Here is a 5,000-nt window from a genome sequence, read left to right on the forward strand (position 1 = left end):
GTAAGCCCGTGCGTCGCCGACCTAGCGGCCTGCCGATCGGTATTTAGAGGGAGGCACTTTGAAAGCAACACGCCGTTGGAACTTTGAAAAATTTCGATGCGTCGCCAAAGTTCGTACTTTTCGATAAAATCTTCGTCCTATGATACATTTCGATCAAGAACTACATTGATCGTCATGAAACTGTTTTTTTTTTTGGGAGACGTGTACGCTCCTTTTCATAAAGGAGACTATCTTATTGCGAAAGTCAAAATCGCACGCTCTCACGGCGATTTGCCCCCGTATACGCCTGGGCGTAAGCCCGTGCGTCGCCGACCTAGCGGCCTGCCGATCGGTATTTAGAGGGAGGCACTTTGAAAGCAACACGCCGTTGGAACTTTGAAAAATTTCGATGCGTCGCCAAAGTTCGTACTTTTCGATAAAATCTTCGTCCTATGATACATTTCGATCAAGAACTACATTGATCGTCATGAAACTGTTTTTTTTTTTGGGAGACGTGTACGCTCCTTTTCATAAAGGAGACTATCTTATTGCGAAAGTCAAAATCGCACGCTCTCACGGCGATTTGCCCCCGTATACGCCTGGGCGTAAGCCCGTGCGTCGCCGACCTAGCGGCCTGCCGATCGGTATTTAGAGGGAGGCACTTTGAAAGCAACACGCCGTTGGAACTTTGAAAAATTTCGATGCGTCGCCAAAGTTCGTACTTTTCGATAAAATCTTCGTCCTATGATACATTTCGATCAAGAACTACATTGATCGTCATGAAACTGTTTTTTTTTTTGGGAGACGTGTACGCTCCTTTTCATAAAGGAGACTATCTTATTGCGAAAGTCAAAATCGCACGCTCTCACGGCGATTTGCCCCCGTATACGCCTGGGCGTAAGCCCGTGCGTCGCCGACCTAGCGGCCTGCCGATCGGTATTTAGAGGGAGGCACTTTGAAAGCAACACGCCGTTGGAACTTTGAAAAATTTCGATGCGTCGCCAAAGTTCGTACTTTTCGATAAAATCTTCGTCCTATGATACATTTCGATCAAGAACTACATTGATCGTCATGAAACTGTTTTTTTTTTTGGGAGACGTGTACGCTCCTTTTCATAAAGGAGACTATCTTATTGCGAAAGTCAAAATCGCACGCTCTCACGGCGATTTGCCCCCGTATACGCCTGGGCGTAAGCCCGTGCGTCGCCGACCTAGCGGCCTGCCGATCGGTATTTAGAGGGAGGCACTTTGAAAGCAACACGCCGTTGGAACTTTGAAAAATTTCGATGCGTCGCCAAAGTTCGTACTTTTCGATAAAATCTTCGTCCTATGATACATTTCGATCAAGAACTACATTGATCGTCATGAAACTGTTTTTTTTTTTGGGAGACGTGTACGCTCCTTTTCATAAAGGAGACTATCTTATTGCGAAAGTCAAAATCGCACGCTCTCACGGCGATTTGCCCGCGTATACGCCTGGGCGTAAGCCCGTGCGTCGCCGACCTAGCGGCCTGCCGATCGGTATTTAGAGGGAGGCACTTTGAAAGCAACACGCCGCTGGAACTTTGAAAAATTTCGGGGCAAAGCAATACGCGGCTGGGACTTTGAAATATTTCGGAGCGCACCTAAAGTTCGTTATTTTGGCTAAACGGAGCGAAAATCTGCATTTATACCATCACGGACGTTAGTTTAATAGCGTTTAACGATGGATCCACGGTACAGAATGCAAAAATATGATTGTTAAAATTTTCGACTAATCGGTTCTAAGAGGCGAAGCAATACGCCGCTGGGACTTTGAAATATTTCGGAGTGCACCTAAAGTTCGTTATTTTGGCTAAACGGAGCGAAAATCTGCATTTATACCATCACGGACGTTAGTTTAATAGCGTTTAACGATGGATCCACGGTACAGAATGCAAAAATATGATTGTTAAAATTTTCGACTAATCGGTTCTAAGAGGCGAAGCAATACGCCGCTGGGACTTTGAAATATTTCGGAGCGCACCTAAAGTTCGTTATTTTGGCTAAACGGAGCGAAAATCTGCATTTATACCATCACGGACGTTAGTTTAATAGCGTTTAACGATGGATCCACGGTACAGAATGCAAAAATATGATTGTTAAAATTTTCGACTAATCGGTTCTAAGAGGCGAAGCAATACGCCGCTGGGACTTTGAAATATTTCGGAGCGCACCTAAAGTTCGTTATTTTGGCTAAACGGAGCGAAAATCTGCATTTATACCATCACGGACGCTAGTTTAATAGCGTTTAACGATCGATCCACGGTACAGAATGCAAAAATATGATTGTTAAAATTTTCGACTAATCGGTTCTAAGAGGCGAAGCAATACGCCGCTGGGACTTTGAAATATTTCGGAGCGCACCTATAGTTCGTTATTTTGGCTAAACGGAGCGAAAATCTGCATTTATACCATCACGGACGTTAGTTTAATAGCGTTTAACGATGGATCCACGGTACAGAATGCAAAAATATGATTGTTAAAATTTTCGACTAATCGGTTCTAAGAGGCGAAGCAATACGCCGCTGGGACTTTGAAATATTTCGGAGCGCACCTAAAGTTCGTTATTTTGGCTAAACGGAGCGAAAATCTGCATTTATACCATCACGGACGTTACTTTAATAGCGTTTAACGATGGATCCACGGTACAGAATGCAAAAATATGATTGTTAAAATTTTCGACTAATCGGTTCTAAGAGGCGAAGCAATACGCCGCTGGGACTTTGAAATATTTCGGAGCGCACCTAAAGTTCGTTATTTTGGCTAAACGGAGCGAAAATCTGCATTTATACCATCACGGACGTTAGTTCAATAGCGTTTAACGATCGATCCACGGTACAGAATGCAAAAATATGATTGTTAAAATTTTCGACTAATCGGTTCTAAGAGGCGAAGCAATACGCCGCTGGGACTTTGAAATATTTCGGAGCGCACCTAAAGTTAGTTATTTTGGCTAAACGGAGCGAAAATCTGCATTTATACCATCACGGACGTTAGTTTAATAGCGTTTAACGATGGATCCACGGTACAGAATGCAAAAATATGATTGTTAAAATTTTCGACTAATCGGTTCTAAGAGGCGAAGCAATACGCCGCTGGGACTTTGAAATATTTCGGAGCGCACCTAAAGTTCGTTATTTTGGCTAAACGGAGCGAAAATCTGCATTTATACCATCACGGACGTTAGTTTAATAGCGTTTAACGATGGATCCACGGTACAGAATGCAAAAATATGATTGTTAAAATTTTCGACTAATCGGTTCTAAGAGGCGAAGCAATACGCCGCTGGGACTTTGAAATATTTCGGAGCGCACCTAAAGTTCGTTATTTTGGCTAAACGGAGCGAAAATCTGCATTTATACCATCACGGACGTTAGTTTAATAGCGTTTAACGATGGATCCACGGTACAGAATGCAAAAATATGATTGTTAAAATTTTCGACTAATCGGTTCTAAGAGGCGAAGCAATACGCCGCTGGGACTTTGAAATATTTCGGAGCGCACCTAAAGTTCGTTATTTTGGCTAAACGGAGCGAAAATCTGCATTTATACCATCACGGACGCTAGTTTAATAGCGTTTAACGATCGATCCACGGTACAGAATGCAAAAATATGATTGTTAAAATTTTCGACTAATCGGTTCTAAGAGGCGAAGCAATACGCCGCTGGGACTTTGAAATATTTCGGAGCGCACCTAAAGTTCGTTATTTTGGCTAAACGGAGCGAAAATCTGCATTTATACCATCACGGACGTTAGTTCAATAGCGTTTAACGATCGATCCACGGTACAGAATGCAAAAATATGATTGTTAAAATTTTCGACTAATCGGTTCTAAGAGGCGAAGCAATACGCCGCTGGGACTTTGAAATATTTCGGAGCGCACCTAAAGTTAGTTATTTTGGCTAAACGGAGCGAAAATCTGCATTTATACCATCACGGACGTTAGTTTAATAGCGTTTAACGATGGATCCACGGTACAGAATGCAAAAATATGATTGTTAAAATTTTCGACTAATCGGTTCTAAGAGGCGAAGCAATACGCCGCTGGGACTTTGAAATATTTCGGAGCGCACCTAAAGTTCGTTATTTTGGCTAAACGGAGCGAAAATCTGCATTTATACCATCACGGACGTTAGTTTAATAGCGTTTAACGATGGATCCACGGTACAGAATGCAAAAATATGATTGTTAAAATTTTCGACTAATCGGTTCTAAGAGGCGAAGCAATACGCCGCTGGGACTTTGAAATATTTCGGAGCGCACCTAAAGTTCGTTATTTTGGCTAAACGGAGCGAAAATCTGCATTTATACCATCACGGACGTTAGTTTAATAGCGTTTAACGATGGATCCACGGTACAGAATGCAAAAATATGATTGTTAAAATTTTCGACTAATCGGTTCTAAGAGGCGAAGCAATACGCCGCTGGGACTTTGAAATATTTCGGAGCGCACCTAAAGTTCGTTATTTTGGCTAAACGGAGCGAAAATCTGCATTTATACCATCACGGACGCTAGTTTAATAGCGTTTAACGATCGATCCACGGTACAGAATGCAAAAATATGATTGTTAAAATTTTCGACTAATCGGTTCTAAGAGGCGAAGCAATACGCCGCTGGGACTTTGAAATATTTCGGAGCGCACCTAAAGTTCGTTATTTTGGCTAAACGGAGCGAAAATCTGCATTTATACCATCACGGACGTTAGTTTAATAGCGTTTAACGATGGATCCACGGTACAGAATGCAAAAATATGATTGTTAAAATTTTCGACTTATCGGTTCTGGATCACTGAAAAATCAAAAAAAATTATTAATTTTGATTAATTAAATTACATATGTAGTTTTATATTGTTATAGTCTCGTATTTGTTAATGTTTTGTCGTAAGAAAATGCAAAAATATCGTTTTAATGTTTTCGTCTCATCGGTTCTGGATCGCTGAAAAATCAAAAAAAAATATTAATTTTGATTAATTAAATTACAAATGGAGTTTTATATTGCT

Source organism: Osmia lignaria, unplaced genomic scaffold (genome assembly GCF_051020975.1).
Source record: "Osmia lignaria lignaria isolate PbOS001 unplaced genomic scaffold, iyOsmLign1 scaffold0007, whole genome shotgun sequence".
NCBI lineage: Eukaryota > Metazoa > Arthropoda > Insecta > Hymenoptera > Megachilidae > Osmia > Osmia lignaria.